Here is an 18,085-nt window from a genome sequence, read left to right as displayed (position 1 = left end):
AACGAATCGAAAAAATTAAAATGGGAGATTATATTGGAGAGGGGGCAGATAATTCTTAGAAATCAGGACATCTTGGTAGATATGGGCAAATATTTTGTGTAAAACAGTCAAATGGGAATGTCAATATTAGCATAATACCTAAAAGGAACACTAGGTCTCCAATGAGTGTTCTTCCTAATATACTCTTGTGAATGGGGAAGTGCTTTGGGATATTCCCTGCATTCAAAAATATTGCAGTTGGGCCAAAAGCACCTTATTGACGATTTAAGCTCCAAACCCTTAAAAAGAGTGCATTACAATTCACATAGATGAGTAAATCTCTCAGTAAGATTGAATGTAAACTATTTGTTGAATTTTTTCAGAGACATTCTTTTGTGACAGATAACCATCCATTTATGTCAGATTGCCTCTAACTCTTCTGCTTTTGGAATGAATAATATTTGAAATAAAATTTATGCAAATTTATTAAAGTTTCCTATGTGGAGAGTAAAAGTCACTAAGATAATGTTAAGGAAGATGTAGTTGGTGGCTATGGATGTAGGTCAATTTCTGGGTTATGTACAAAGTTATTGATAATACAATTAATTATATAATTTATTATTTAACAACAAATTGGTACAGTGATTAAAGCCAGAAATGGAAAAAATAACAGATCATACAAATTTTTTAAAAGGTTTATACACTTTTTTCTTAACATTTAGATCAATTTCTAGATATATCAGATTTCAACTCATTAATTTATATGCCGTTCCACTATAAACAATCTCATTTTCTCACATTTGTAGAAACAAAAAAGGATCAATTTGTGGGTAAGAATTCATTTCAAAATGATTTATTAATTTTAAATAAGATTTTCTGTGGTGTTACTGCACTTAACACAAATTCCAAGGAAGAGGAGGCTGATCATTTTCAAGATCCTTCCATGGACCAAAATACAGCACGAGGCTTGACGCTTAATGGAAGGAGACGATCAGAGCCATTACATACAGGAAAATGCAACAAGGTGTGTAATACCCTAAGAGACGTTTTAAAATCGTGACTAAATATATAAAATAGTGTTGCCTAAGCCTTACACATATTTTTAAGTATTGCTTTTATCTGTGTGGAATTAAGTTTTAAATTTTTAAAGCAGACTTTTTTTTGAAACGGAGTCTTGCTCTGTAGCTAGGCTGGAGTGCAATGGCAGTTATCTCCGCTCACTGCAACCTACGCGTCTATGGTTCAAGCCATTCTCCTGCCTCAGCCTCCCGAGTAGATGGGACTACAGATGCACGCCAGCATGTCCAGTTAATTTTTGTATTTTTAGATGAGACGGGATTTCACCATGTTGGCCAGCATGGTATGGATCTCTTGACATCGTGATCCGCCTGCCTCAGCCTTGTGAAGAGCTGGGATTACAGACGTGAGGAACCGCACCAGGCCTAACTTAGACTTAAGTTTGAAAGCTCTGCATTGTTTTCACTTTTACTTTTTCTCTTTTGCTCTCTCATTTGATTTATGTTATGGCTTTTACATTAAAATAATAATAATATATCACTGAAGTAGTTGAGAGATCAGAATGAAGTCCAGAATTGAAGATCAGAAATGCATTCATTATGGCTCACTCCAAGGTATAGGGTTAGAAGTAGATAAAGAGGACATGTATTTTTTATTGCCTGTGATTTCTTCTTTGATTCTAGCAAAGGGACAAAGGAAAAGATTCAGGGCAAATTCTCAAAGAATAAAGATGTTGCATTTGCTGCAATTTCCTTTACACTCAGATATTCTCAGTAGCCCAAATGTGATGAGTAAAAAAGAGTAGGAGAGTGGTAGTTGGAAAATCCAAAATTAAAAGTATTTATTTTTAACTTTGATTCTCAAATCACTTCTAAATATGATTCAGTGTTTTAGACTTTAAGAACAATGTTTCAGCATATCAGAGATTAGTAACAACAAGTGTTACTGGCAGGTTAACGCCTTATAATAACAAGTCATAGAACCAAATTGCAATCATTTTGATATCATAGGATAAAGAGATATTTGGAAAAAGACTCAGGCAAAAATAAAAATATAGTTGCAAATAGGTATTTATATTTGCTCCTGTGTGCCACTAAATTTCCATCATTACGTTATTTTCATATAAAAAAGAAACATAGCTTTTGAAAAATTCCTAAAATATTTTAGAAAATAAGTCATTTGTATATCTTTTAATGGCTTCTCTCACATACAATCAAAGGAACAAAATGTTCTTGGCCATAAAACTCAGATTCGATTTTGAAAAATATCTTAAACCTGTTGCTCCAAATCTTTGACACTTTCCGTGATCAAATATCTGATGCTTCTGGAAAATAATGTTTCACAGAGCATACATTTACTCAGACTTTACTTTTTTTTTTTTTCAATTTTTTTTTAGTATTATACTTTAACTTCCAGGGTACCTGTGCAGAATGTGCAGGTTTGTTACATAGGTATACATGTGCCATGGTGGTTTGCTGCATCCATCACCCTGTCATCTATATTTGGTGTTTCTCCTAATGCTATATCTCCCCTAGACTCTCCTCCCAATGCTATCCCTCCCTTAGCCCTCCAACCCTTGACAGGCCCAGGAGTGTGATGCTCCCCTCCCTGTGTCCATGTGTTCTCATTGTTCAACACCCACTTATGAGTGAGAATATGCAGTGTTTGGTTTTCTGTTCTTGTGTCAGTATACTGAGATTGATAGTTTCAGACTTTACCTGAAGAATTACAAAGTCTAAAACAAAGCTAAAAAAAAAAAAAATGTAAGTTTAACAACAACAGCTGCTGCATACCACAGACATCTAAAACAGAAATGCATAGAAAATGAGTCAGATGAGGCTTGGCAATTGAAGCCAACATAACAATAGTTATAGCAAGGAACAGGTTTTGTTTTTTCCTAATTGCCAGACATACTGTATTAGAGACACTGAAACAGAGGAATTAGTCCAATTTGCTTTAATGACTGCTTCATTTGAAATTACTCCAATTACGTTTTCAAAAATAGTGCTAAAAGTATTGAACAAGGATGTTCAATAAAACATTTGTTACTTATTCTAATTTTATACCTTGCTCTCTTTCTGTTGTAATATTTATTATGGTAGAAATTAATGAATTTAAGATGTAGAAATAAAGATTATTATAATTAAATGATCAAGGAAACGTGAAAAGATATTAAAACTAGTTTGAACTCTTTGAAAAAAGAAAAATATTTATCATTAGATCATTATAATTACTATTTTTTGAGACAGAATCTTGCTCTGCCTACCATGCTGGAGTGCAGTGGCACAATCTCTGCTCACTGCCATCTTCACCTACCTGGTTCAAGCGATTCTCCTGCCTCAGCCTACCAAGTATCTGGGATTACAGGAATCTGCCACCATGTCCAGCTAATTTTTTGTAATTTTAGTAGAGATGGGGTTTCATCAAGTTGGCCAGGCTGGTCTTGAACTCGTGACCTCAGGTGATCCAACCACCTCAGCCTCCAAAAGTGCTGGATTACAGGCATGAGCCACTGTGCCTGGCCACATTTCTTAACAGACACATTTTTTAGCCATTTTATACAGCCTGAAATCAGTAACTTTTTTGTTTATCTTTTCTAATAGAAATTTACAAATTAACATTTAACTTTTTATTGGGGGTTCTAGAGATATAGGAAGAAGCAATATCAAAAATTCAGATGTGTATTCCTGAATAATTCCAGACATGTATCAAATTTAGACGTGTACTTAGGAGTACTTCAGTCATTTTATTTTGAAATAAAACAATCAAAAGGACCTGCAGTTATCCTCCTGCTTTTTTACAAAGTTTTGAATTTTTTTCTTAATAATCTTTCCTAGTTATCTAGTGTAGTTGAATTATCTTATAGGGAGAGGAACACAGGAAAGCATTTCTGTTCACTTTTAAAATTACCATTTGGTCTATACTAGGGTGACTGTACGGAATAGAGACTGCAATCTTACTTTCACAGTAGAATCAGACTTATGTAGGGAACTAAATGCCATCAGATGTTTGCAAATGGAAGAAAAAAAGTGTTTCCTCAGTTCCATAAAGATTATTCCTAGAATCATGGGATTTAAAACGATTAGCAAGATATTTAGTATATTTTTCCTTAATAGTTCAGGTAATTAATGGTGACAGAAGACAAGAACAGTTGTTCTCAGAAGTTGTGTGTTTATGATATACTCTAAACTTTGTCCTACAAACTGCTGAGTTGAACATTAAAAACAAAGTACACAGAATAAGTTGTCCAAAAATAAGCTATGATTATAATGTAAGTGGTTAATGTGGAAAGCTTGGCTAAAAGGCGTCTTTGGAGGTCTTGCTTTAAAGTGTCAAATCAGAACACTTGGTGACTAATTATAAAGAGATAAAAAAAAATTAGGAATAATTCTGAAGCCGCTAGATAGCAGTAACTGAAAAGAATTTTGTTACTATATTAGTAATAATGAATTTACATTTATTAATATAAAGCACCTCTAATTGATGTTTAAGCAAATTAAAACAGCCTTTGAAACAAATAATATTTAATTTTATATCCATTTGATTATTTGTTCCATAGTCAGTTAAAGAAATGTATCTTTTTGACACAATCTGGCAAACAACTAAATGCAAGATTTCTGTGGGAATCAGTCCATAAAACAAAGTATAATACTAATAACATTTCAAATAACTATATTCTTAAAAAATATGGCTAAGTGTGGTTCACGCCTGTAATCACAGCACTTTGGGAGGCCGAGGTGGGTGGATCACGACGTCAAGAGGTTGAGACCAGCCTGGCCAACATGGTGAAATCTCGAGTCTACTAAGAATGCAAAAATTAGTGGGGCGTCGTGGCACACACCTTTAGTCCTGGCTGCTTGGGAGGCTGAGGAGAAGAATCACTTGAACCTGTGAGACGGAGGTCGTAATGAGCCAAGATCGTGCCACTGCACTTTATGACGACAGAGGCTCTGTCTCAAACAAACAAACAAACAAAATGACAAAGTACAATGAAAAATTACTTAAAGGATATTTATTTGGTGGCAACTGAGAAAACCTAGAGATCACAAAAATACCAAAATTTAATGCACCGAATTCATTTGTAAAGTAAGTAATTAGAAAGTCACAACAAAAATGCTTCTAAGAAAAGACCAAGATTTGCGTACTACACTTAGCACTGGTTTCACAATAATGATTTAATATTCATTAGATATTTATGCTTTTACCCCTAGGTAACTGTAAGGTGACTAACATTCTGGAAATGTTTACTATAATGGCCAAGGAAAGGCCAATAGAAAATGTAGAAAAGCATTTCACAGATGCTAGAAAAACCTCACTCCTTACTTTCTCATTAAAATCATTTTGAATACCTTTGAGAAAAATAAAATGACTCAGATACATCTTTGAGAAAACTACTTTCATGTTAAATAAAGCATGGAGAGATCTGAGGAAAGCTAGTAATCATATACAATTCAGTTCAAGTTCCTGAATTGTTCATGGTCTAAATGCCAGGGGCATTTTTGTATTCATGGCATCTAAAGGGAGAATATTCATGCTATTAGAAATCCTGCTGTATAGACTTTTAGAAAATACAATTTTGATCTGGATGTTTAGATTGATTTCTACATAGAGCCTGCTTGCCTGTACACAAGTGTCTCCTGTTTAAATTTGTTCTAGGTTAAAAATAAAAAATGCAGCCATGGTTGGTATTTTGCTGTAAATCAGCTTCAAATTATAAAACTGAGCTTTCAGTGCTTTTCAGACATAGAAAGAATTACATGCAGTTTACCTATTCCATTGGATTACTCCCCTGAAAATTAAATGCTTATAAAGGATTATTTAACATGTATCAAAAAACGGCAATAAAAAGAAAACATTTTAAAAAGTGTACATGGAAAATAGATGGGGAGTTAACATAATAGTTATTTGTTAGTTAAAATTTGACATTTTCTGAACTGAAGTCAAATTCCTTCTGGCAACATAGTCTAAAACTCAAAACGATAATCAGTAATGTTTTAAAGATCATACTTTATACTGATGACTTTAAAATTTCAGTACACTGAGAAAAGGTGGCTAGTATAATATATTGCATATTTGTGTAATTGTTTGTGTGACAAGAGTATCAGTAAAATTTGTTGTGCTTCTACCTGGTTGAATAGCTTTCAATAAACCATGTCAGTAAAAAAGTACATAAAAACAAATGAGTCTTATTCTTATATATTGACATTGCATATCAAGCCTTTAATGCTGAAAAATAAATTTTAATTTTATTCCTTCAAACTATTCAAGGGAAGAATATGCTTTACATGTCTTACTGTACATTTGAAAAGCACAGGAAAACCCTTATTTTCTAATGATACAGAGCTGAAGACATTAACTGCAGGTTCTCATTGATTATTGGACCTACCATGGCTCGATTCATGCTTATTTATTTCCTTTATTTTTTAGAAACATGCTTATATATATTTTTCTTTCATGTTCTCTCCTTAGACAACAGAAAAACACTTTTAAATATCGAACATTTATCATCTATCTTGGGTCTTCTTTCCTTAACTATTTTTGTCTCTTTAAAAATAAAGTGTGGTCAATATGAGCTTGGGTGAAAATGAAAAGACAGAGCAAATAATAACACCTTGGAAGACCTTACCTCAGATATCTAGGCCTATTTTTTTTTTTCATAAGAACATCACCTATTATCCTAGCAATTATACGCTGCCTGCTCTTCCCGGGAAGGGGGCTCTTAGGAGATCCCTGGGACCCCAGGGTCAAAATCTGGCAGATGACAAATTTGGCATCTCCAAACTCCCTGGGAAGGAGTTAAGGTACAAATAACTATATAAGGTACTATATAAGGAATTAACATAAACTATCAAGTAATCTTATTAAAAATGAGCAAAAGGCCTGAATATGTATTTTTCCAAAGATGACATACAAATGGCCAGCAAGCGTATGAAAAAGTGCTCAATATGACTAATCTTCAGGGAAATGAAAATTTAAACCAGTGAGATATCACTTCATGCCTGTTAGAATGGCTATTATCAAAAAGATTGCAAGTATTGGCAAAGATGTGGAGAAAAGTAAACACTTTTACAATGTTCATGGGAATTTAAATTGGTACAGACATTATCAAAAACAGTGTGGACGTTCCTCAAAAAATTTAAAAAGGAATGACCATATGACCCAGCATTTCCACCACTGGGTATATATAGTAAAAAAAAAAAATGAAATTAGTATCTGTAAAAGATATTCAAATGTCCGTGTTCTTTGCAGTTTTATTCACAATAACAAAGATATGAAAACATGCTAGGCATTCATAAATGGATGAATTTATAAAGAAGAAAATGCATACACGAACATACACACACACACACACACGGAGAGAGAGAGAGAAAAAGAGAGAGAAAGAGAGAGGGAGAAATATTATTCAGCCATAATAAGAAGTCCTGTTATTTGCAAAAGCATAAATGAATCTAGAAGGCATTATACTAAGTAATCCAGATATAGTAACATAAATACTGTGTAATCCCACTTATATATACTATCCAAAAAATCTAATTCATGAATGCAGAACGTAGGACAGTGGTTTCCAAGGAGTTGGGTATAGAAGAAATGAGGAAGTTTGATTAAAAGTCACCAACTTTCAGTAATAAGATGAATGGGTTCTGCGGATTTAATGTACAGCATGGTAACTAATGTTCATAATAGTGTATTACTTAAAGTTTGATGACAACAGATTTTAATGGTCCTTCCCCCCCCCCAACACACACACAGACACACACAAATAGTAATTAGTTATGGTGATGCATGTGTAAATAGATTTGGGTAAGCAGTACACAATGTATATGTACATCAAATCATCATGTTGTACACCTTAAATATATACAATATTTATCTGTTAAATAAATGTTTAAATTTTCAAATAAAGAAAAAATGCAGACAATACTGATTTCTTAAAAGCACAGAGAAATCATAAATGTATGGCAAAATAATAGCCTAGTTGAGTTGATTAACGTGCCATTTTAACTTAAATGGTTTACGTTTATCACAGGTCTTTGAATTTTCCTTTTACTGACTCCCCCATTTAACAACTTAAAAATTTTTATCCAGGAGCTACTTTTTGTTGTTTTTTTAGAGATAGCATTGCATTTTTAATAAATATGTCATTAAGACATGTTGTTTAATTATAGAATATGTATCTATTAAAGATAAATTGGGAAATAAAAGAGGAAAAGAAAAAAAAGAAGCTAACAGTGCTACATGCCAGGAACTTTACTAACAGCTTCTTCATTTCTCTTTTAAGATACCTCAAATGGATACATTTTTATATCATCTTATTGAAGATATAATAAACTTCATAAATTTTACAAATATAAAATCCAAGTTACATAGTGGTCAAGTGACTTTCAAAGGACACTTGGGTAATAAGTATTTAAGTCAAGTATTGACTCCAAAACCCATCTCATTTCTAAGATTTCACATACACAAGTTTAAAACATTGTTAGAAACTGACTTTTTACACAAAGCATTTTGTGCTGTTATTCAACAAAAGTTACTTATGTAATAGACTTTAGAATGGTTTTAGATTTCCCTTAACATAAGCATCTTACATTAGTGTGGTATACTTGTTATAATTAATAAAAATATTAATGCACTGTTATTAACTCAAGTTCATATTCACATTTCCTTAGTTTTTGCCTAATGTTCTTTTTCTGTTTTGGAGCACTATACAAAAGACCACACGATGTTTAGTTTTCTGGTCTCCTTAGGATCCTTATGACAGTGACAGTGTCTCAGACTTTCTTTGCTTTTGATGATCTTGACAAATATGAAGAGTATTGGTCAGCTTCCTTATATGATGTTCCTCTGTTGACATTTATCTAATGTTCTTACTTATTCTGGTTAACAATTATTATGTGTTATTGGAGAAAAAAAACACAGAGATAGGTGCCATTTTAATTAAATCATATCAAGGATACATATTATCAACATTATTTATTACTGTGGATGTTAACCTGACACCTCTCTGGAGTAGTGGCTGTTAAGCTTAACCACTGTAAAGTCAGTCTTCTTCTCGACCACTTTCTATACTGCCATGTTTGAAAGTAAGTCACTATGCACAGTCCACACTTAAACAGTGAGGAGTTATGTATTCTCTACTTGAGGGTGGTATACCTATATAAATTATGTGGACTTCTTTTAGACAAAATATTTAGCTCCCTTCACCATAAATTAACTTATTTTGAATGTATTTATATGAGTATATACTTATGTATGTTTATTTTGTATTTGGGGTTATAATTCAACACTACTCCATTTTATCATTCAAATTGTTCCAGTGGCCACAGAGGGCACTTATGATTGGATCCTATGTGTCTTTGGACTTTCATAATGAATGTGTGTCATCAGTGTTTTTTTCAAACTGTAAAAAAGGAGTTAAGCTCTTCTTTCAGGTTTCTTTTGTCTGGGCCTGAGAATTAAATTGATATATACTATGGTTTCAGTATGGTTTGCTCTCTCCAAAGTTCATGTTGAAATTTGATTGCCATTGTAGTGATGTCATGAGGGGGGATCTTCAAGAGGTGATTAAGTCATTAAGAGGAATTGATGTCTTCTTCGAGGGAATGGACTAATGATCATTGGAGTGGGTAATTGTGAGGTCAAGTTGTTATGAAAGTAAGTTGAATTTTCTCAGTTTATCTTTTCACACACATTTGCTTGTTCCTCACCCCTCCTTTTTTTTTTAACCATGTTATGATGTAACATGAGTCCTTGCAGATGCAACTGCCTGATCTTGAACTTTCCAGCCTCCAGAACCATGAGCTAGACAAATTTCTTTTCTTTACAAATTACTCAGTCTCAGATATTCCATTATCACAACTGAAAATAGATTAGATAAGGTAAGACAGAACAACAGAAGAAAAGTATACAATTTTATTGAACAAGTTTTAAGTGGCACCTTCATAAAGAAATGAAGACCAAAGAATTTAGACTTAGTTACTTATATACTGAATTAGACAAAGAGTAGTAAGTAGTGAAGAGATAAAATTAAATTATGTGAAAGAGTCTTGAAATATCAGTTCTAGCAAGGTCCGTACAGAATTCCCTCTTTGATTTATTGTCCTTGCAGATGAGGACATTCTCTCTCCTTCTAGTATGAGGAGAATGTCTTTCATACAGAATTTAATCTTCTACTTTTAGGAAACAGAAAAGAGGTCAGAATGATCTGTTTGCACCTGCTGTTGTTCAAGTGTCTTTAATTCATAATATTTAATATGCCAGGGCGGTATATTTCTAACTTTCATACCTTCTGGCACTACAAGATGTTCCAGACTCAGCTTGTATATTTTCTGCTCCACTCCTAGAATTAGCCACTTCTCAAGGGAGTTCTGGTTTTATTATTGAAGAATAATATTAGAAAACAAGATGTAAATGTTAGGTGTGCTCATTGCTACTGGTACATCTTTGCTTCTAGGCCTTCTTAACTGACAGTGCAAGAAAGTATATGTGTATACTAACTTGTGTAAATACACATTAGTATACATGTATACTTTTTATACATATACATATATACTTTTTATAAACACACAAAAGTTCATACTGGTATATCCAACTCAAATCTATTACAAATAAATCTTTCTAGCCTCTTCCCCTTGCAAATTTTTAACTTCTACTTCCATAAAGAGAAACCTAGCTCTCATCATCTGCCATCTACTTACTTAAATGATGAACACCTATATACATGTATAGCAGTATTATGATTGTTAACCTATGTACTCTGCAGACCAGCTTTATAACCTAGATTAAGAAGTGTATGTGCAGTTCCTTTTATCTTTAGTCTTATAACCTCCACTGATGTCTGGTTAATTAGGTCAACAGCTTTTAATATAGACAAGTGAAGTTGTTTCTCACATTTATAATATATTTAGATTCTTTTGTCAGTCTGAATTTACTCCTGGGATCCTCAGCCTACTAGACAATTTTTAAAAAATGTGTATGCACTGAAGTTCATTCTTAACTGAACATTCTATGGGTTTTAGTAAGTGCAAAATGTCATGTACACAACATTATAGCATCATACTGAGTAATTTGCACTGCTCTAAAGAGTCTCCAGTGTTTCATTATTTTCATACTCCTTCCTTCCCTGAATCCTGGGGAATAATTGATAGACTTACCTGTAGCTTTGCATTTTTTGGAATGTCATATAATGGAAATTATACTGCATGCAACCTTTTTACCCTGGCTTATTTCACATGGCAATGCATACTTTGGGTTCAGATTAAGATATTTTGGTAGTTATTCTGTTTGATGTTCTCTGTACTTTCTGGACCTATGATATGGTATTTATCAGTATTTTTAGAAAATCTTCAGCTATTGTTATTTTAAATACTTCTTTTGCTCTATTCTCTCTTAGTTCTTTTTTGGGTGTTCTAGTTACATGCATATTGCAACTTTTGAAATTGTTCCACATTGCTTGGATGATTTGTTCTGTTTTTATATACTTCTTTCTCTTTACATTGTATTATGGGAAGTTTCTGTTGACATATTGAAACTCACTAATTCTTTATTTGGCCTGTCTACTATTGAGCTCATCAAAGGCATTTTAAAATTTCTGTTAACAGTATTTTTACTTTTGACATTTTTTACAATTCTTAGAGGTTTTGGGTTTTTTTTCCCTAATGATCCATTGTTTTTCTGCACTGTTTCTGTTTTCTATTAGAAGTCTCAACATATTAATAGTAGTTGCTTTAAGTTTCCTGTCTGATTATTCTAAAATCTGTGATCTGTATTATATATAAATCTGGTTTTGATGTTTGCTGTCTTTCTTCAGACTATTATTTTTCTTTCCTTTTAGCATAATTTATAATTTTTGTGAATAGAAAACATAATGTATTGGGTAATAGTGGAGGTTGTAAGACTAAAGGTAAAATGAACTGCACATAAGCTCCTTAATCTAGGTTATAAAGTTGTTCTGCAGAGTACGTAGGTTAACAATAATAATACTGCTATACATATATATACGTATTCATCATTTAAGTAAGTAGATGGCAGATGATGGGAGCTATGTTTCTCGTTATGGAAGTAGGAGTTTAAAGATGAGCAAGGGGAAGAAGCTACAAAGATCCATTTGACTAAACCAAGTAAGCTTTTCTTTTTTTAATTTTTCTGGAGATACATTTTTGCCTAAAATTTTAATAATTATAGGTACCAGAGGCTTCTGATTTTTATTGCATCATGTTTTTGTCTCTTTTTTAAACAGTTTTTTGCAGCTCTTCCAGCTGTTATGATACAAGAGTCCTGTTGATGTGATGTAATCTGTGAGTGATGTAAAGCACTCTGTATCCAAAAGTTAAGTCTTAATCTTTTAGTTGGCTTCTTTCCCTGGGCTGGAAACTTTACAAGTGTTTCTCACTTTTCTCTTCCCTTACTCAGGTGAAAGAGTAAAGCTAGAAAGAGTTCAAATTGGGTAAATGCATTTCTTAATAGATAGGATAAGGCTTTGGCAAAGTCTTGGTTCCAAGGAAGTAGGAATTTGTTATGGAAAATTCTCTCAGTGTATTTTAAAATGGTTGTTTCACCATTCCCCTGCCAGAGCTCCAGAAGACTTCTTTGTTCTTATCCATGACATTTTGGAAAATTTCTGGACGTAAAACCCAGAACACTTTTAAGACTGCAGCCACCTGGACATTCTTACTCTTATGTTAGTCCACACTCCATCTCCAGCAAGTGATGAAAATGTCCAGTAAAATGTTTCTGTCATTGTATATCTCCAGCAGTTGAGGCTTCATATAAGTAGATTTCTATTATGATTCTCCATATTCACCTGTTACCTCTGATTCTGGGTTGGTGTTATCCAGTGTGACATCCATTTTCTGAAGTGATCCAGAGAAGTAATTAATTTTCAATTTGGATTGCTTTTTATTATTGTAAAGAAAGAGCTCAACAGCTTCCCAGATTTTCGCTCATCAGTGCTGAAACTATACATTTCCACACATTTTCGTTTTTTTTCTTTCGCCAAAATAATTAATGCAGGACATCTTGGTCAGGGGGTCTTTATTAAAGACATGGTGAAAAATAAAGCAACTCTCTCTATCAATACTGTGGATATCCTTTCTAAATAAAGAATAACAAAAATCTGTAAGAGATTGTGTACTAACAGAAGATTCAAATCTGTGGATCTTTTTTAATAGTTCTTCTGAGCCACACTACCCATCCAGCATTATTTTAGAACACTTAAACTTTCAGGAATATGCTATGCAGTGAACAAATAGCCTACAATTCTTTAGGCATTCTTTGAATTTTAATGATTGCACTTCTTTGATTATATATGATCAACACAGCATGCAGTTTTATTTTTTCTCCTGTCAAAATTCTTCTCTTGTATTTAGTCTAAACCTTGTTTCCTCTCGTCTTTTCATTAGAAACAATTATGTTGTTTTTTCCACTCCAATTGGACCTGTATTTCCTTTTGTCACCTCATGCAAATGCTTGCATATTCTCTCATGATAATTAGTATCTATGTGTCTGTATTTCCTTTTGTCACCTCATGCAAATGCTTGCATATTCTCTCATGATAATTAGTATCTATGTGTCTTGAGACCTTTACCTACTACTTTGTTCAGAATAATATTTGTAAAGCAGCCCCTCAACAAATGATAGTTGAAAAAGGAAATGAATAAATCAACACAATATATGAATAAAGTGCCATTTCCCTTGAGAACTGGAAAAAGACAGGGATGCCCACTCTTGCTGTAACTGAGTTTTGGGGTGCCAGGGAAGCACAGCTCTCACAAGAGAATTTTGTAGGTTCTTGGTCTCCCGCCCTCTCCAGAATGAGAGAGGGGAACACAGCAGGTGACGGTAAGCTTGAAAATACTGGACCCAAGAAGTGTTGCAGAAAAATTACTTATTTATTTATTTAGAGAGAGAAATGGGAGAAGAAGAGAAAAAATTTCCACACCAGAGAGAGAGCGAGCGAGAGAGAGAGAGAGAGAGAGAGAGACAGAGAGAGTGTGAAAGGGGATCCAAACATGGAGTCCATAGGGATGTGGAAGAAGGGGACTTTTAACCTTGGAGGAAACCTCACTTTCTCTAAGTTATCTGACCAATGAAAGGAGTTCCTTGGAACTTCTACTGGAGTGATTGACTTTTAGCCCTTTCCCATGCGCATGAAAATTAAAACAGAGACCACTAAATCTCCTGGACGAAGAGGCATGGGAGCGGGGCATGGCGCTGAGTAGTTTCCCTTAAAACTACTCCCCATTGTGGACCCAGAAAGAGAACACATTCCTTCATTACCACTTCTATTCAGTTTAGTACTGGATGTCCTCATCAGAGCAGTTAGGCAAGAGAAATAAAATGCATCCAGATAGGAAGGAAGAAGTCAAATTCGAATCTCTCTTTGCTGATGATATGTTTCTATATCTTGAAAATCCTAAGGAATCTGGAAAATGGCTCCTAGAACTAATAAATGAAGTTAGTAAAGTTTCAAGATACAAAATCAATGTATAAAAAAGTCAGCAGCATTTTTATATAGCAACTAATATGGTTTGGATTTGTGTTCTCACCTAATTCACAAACTGTAATATCTAATGTTGGAGGAAAAGACTGGTGGAAGGTAATTGGATTATGGGGGTGGACTTCACCCTTGCTGTTCTTCTTCTGATACTGAGTGAGTTCTCATGAGATTGTTTAAAAGTGTGTAGTACCTCCCCCTGCTCTCTTCCTCTTATTCTGGCCATGTAAGATGTGACTGCTTCTTTTTCACTTTTCCCCATGATTGTAAGTTTCCTGAATCCTCCACAGCCATGTTTCCCATACAGCCTAGAAAGCTATGAGCCAATTAAATCTGTTTTATTATTATTATTATTTTTATTTTAAAACAAATTACCCAGTTTCAGGCATTTCTTCATAGCAGTGACAGAAGAGACTAATATAGAAAATTGATACCTATGAAAAGTACCAATTCATAGGGATTGCTATAAAGATACATGAATATGTGGAAGCAACTTTGGAACTGGGTAACAGGCAGAGGTTGGAACAGTTTGTTTGGAGGGCTCAGAAGAAGAAAGGAAGATAAGGGAAAGGTTGGAACATCCTATGAACTTGTTAGATTACTGTTACCAAAATACTTATAGCAATGTGGACAATAAAGTCCAGGCTGAACTGATCTCAGATGGAGATGAGGAACTTACTGGAAACTGGAGCAAAGGTCACTCTTTTTATGCTTTAGCAAAGAGGTTGGAGGTATTGCTCTGCTCTAGGGATCTGAGAGAGATAATCTAGGGTATCCTGTGGAAGAAATTTCTAAGCCCCAAAGTTTAAAATGGGGCCTAGATGTTTCTAACTACCTATGCTCATATTTGTGAGCAAAGAGATGATTTGAAACTGAAACTTACATTTAAAAAGGAAGCAGAGCATAAAAGTTTGGAAAATTTGCATTCTAACTATGTAGTAGAAAAGAAAAACTCATTTTCTGGGGAATAATTCAAATTGGCTGCAGAAATTTTAATAAAGAAGATCTGAATATTAATACTCATGACAGTGGGGAAAATGCCTCAAAAGGTATTTGAGAAACTTTCATAGCAGCCCCTCACATTATAGGCCTGGAGGCCTAGGAAGAAATAATGGTTTCCTGGGATCATGCCAGGGTGTGCTGCCCTGGACAACCTCAGGACACTGCTCCCTGCATCCCGGCCATTCCAGCTCCAACTGTGGCTAAAAGGGCCCCAGTAATGTCTCAGGCCACTGCTCCAGAGGGTGCAAGCTGTAAGCCTTGGTGGCTTCCATGTGGTGTTAAGCCTCTGGGTACACAGAGGGCAAGAATTGAGGCTTGGGAGCCTCTTCCTAGATTTAAGAAGATGTATGGAAACACATGTATGAATGTTCAGGCAGAAGTCAGTTGCAGGGGTAGAACCCTCATGGAGAATGTCTGCTATGGTAGTGCCAATGGGAAATGTGGGGTTGGAGGCCCCACACAGAGTCCCCACTGGGGCACTGCCCAGTGGAGTTGTAAGAAGAAGGCCACTGCCCTCTAGACCCCAGAATGGTAGATCCACTGACAGCTTGCACTGTGCAACTGGTAAAGCTTCAGACACTCAATACAAACCTGGGAAAGCACTGTAGGGTCTATACCCTAGAAAGCCACAGGGGCAGTGCACCCCAAGGCCTTAGGTGCCCACTTCTTGCATCATCAGTATAGCCTGGATATGACATATGAAGTCAAAGGAGATTATCTGGGAGCTTTAACATTTAATAACTTCTCTGCTGGGTTTCAGAATTGCATGGGGCCTGTAGCCTCTTTGTTTTGGCCAATTTCTCCCTTTTGGAATAGTAGTGTTTACCTAATCCTTGTACACCAGTTGTATCTTGGAAGTAACTAAATTGCATTTTATTCTGCAGACCCATAGGCAGAAGGGACTTGCCTTGTTTCAGAAAAGATTTTTGACTTGGACTTTTGAGTTAATGCTGAAATGAATTAAGAGTTTTGGGGGACTGTTGAAAAGGAATAATTGTATTTTGCGATATAAGAAGGACATGAGATTTGGGAAGAGCCAGAGGTGGACTTATAAAGTTTGGATTTATATTCCCACCCAAATCTAACATCAGATTGTCATCCCCAATACCAGAAGAGGGCCTGGTGGGAGTAATGGGATCATGGGGGAGGATTTCACCTTTGCTGTTCTTGTGATAGTGAGTTCTCACAAGATCTGGTTGTTCAAAATTGTATGTCATCTCCCCACTCTTTCTCTTCCTCTTCCTCCTATTTTAGCCATGTAACACATGCTTGCTTCCCCTTCACTTTCTGCCATAGTTATAAGTTTCCTGAGGCCTCCCCACCATACTTCCTGTATAGCCTGCAGAACCATGAGTCAATGAAACCTATTTTCTTTATAAATTACCCACTTACAAGTACTTCTTTATAGTAGTGCAAGAACAAACTAATATACTAAGAAAGTCTGGGCTGAGAGTGAAATCAAGAACACAGTTTCACAATAGCCACATAGACAATAAAATACATAGAAATACAGCTAAACAAGGAGGAAATGGTCTCCACTAGGAGAACTACAAAATAGTGCTGAAAGACATCAGAGATGACACAAATAAATAGTAAGATCATTTCATGCTAATAGAAGAATCAATATCGCAAAAATGGCCATACTGCTCAAAGCAATGTAGACTCAATCTTTTTAACCAAAATACTAACATTATTCTTCACAGAAGGAGAAAAATGCATTCTAAAATTCATACGGAACCATGAAAGAGCCCAAATGACCAAAGCAATCCTAAGCAAAATAAACAAAGCTGGAGGTGTTATACTACCTAACATCAAACTATATTATAAAGCCACAATAACCAAATTTGGTGCTGGTACAAAATTAGACATATAGACCAATTCAACAGAACAGAAAACTCAGAAATAAAGTTGAAGACCTACAACCAACTGCTGAGCAATGCTGAATATATGATTGCTGAGAAATGCTGAGTGTATGATAGAATTATATCATTTGCTAAGAAGAATGCTGTCAAGGAAAACCTAGCTACCTCCCCTCAAGGGGAAAACTGCTTGGGGCATTCTAAAGTAGCAAAACAGTGTATGTATATCATACACTGGTTAAAACAATTCTTTAAGCATGGGATATGTGGCCCTGTCCCTGTGGCTCCCTCATGGAGAATACTTCCCAGTTTTTCCTTGATCAGTGGTAAGCAAGCACCAGCTGCCTACCTAATTTATCTTGGTTCCATGAGAAAACTGAAAACACCTGTTTGTTAATAATAATCACCTGTTCAGAAAGAACAAATACCTGGGTCAGAATCTACCCGAGTTCCTCAGCCCAGAATGCTGTCAGCCTCTGAAGCACTCAGCTTGGAAGGCTGTTGGCCCCCAGATAGTCCACTTTCCTGTTCTAACTGGGTGTCTTCTTCTTAATGCCTTTAGCACCGCCAGGGTGGGGGTCTTTACGGCTGACCTGATCTTGGTTAGTGGCTCCCAGATATGGGACTTGAAACTAGGATGAAGGGTCGCCTGAGTGACGAAGAAAGGAGAAGCTAAGCTGAAGGTATTCGGTGTACTCTTGAAAAAATCTCCCAGGGTAAGTTGGGGGAACTCCGA

The sequence above is a fragment of the Saimiri boliviensis genome, chromosome 1 (genome assembly GCF_048565385.1).
Source record: "Saimiri boliviensis isolate mSaiBol1 chromosome 1, mSaiBol1.pri, whole genome shotgun sequence".
Lineage (NCBI taxonomy): Eukaryota > Metazoa > Chordata > Mammalia > Primates > Cebidae > Saimiri > Saimiri boliviensis.
The sequence above is the reverse complement of the archived record's forward strand: the minus strand, read 5'-3'. Positions refer to the sequence as shown.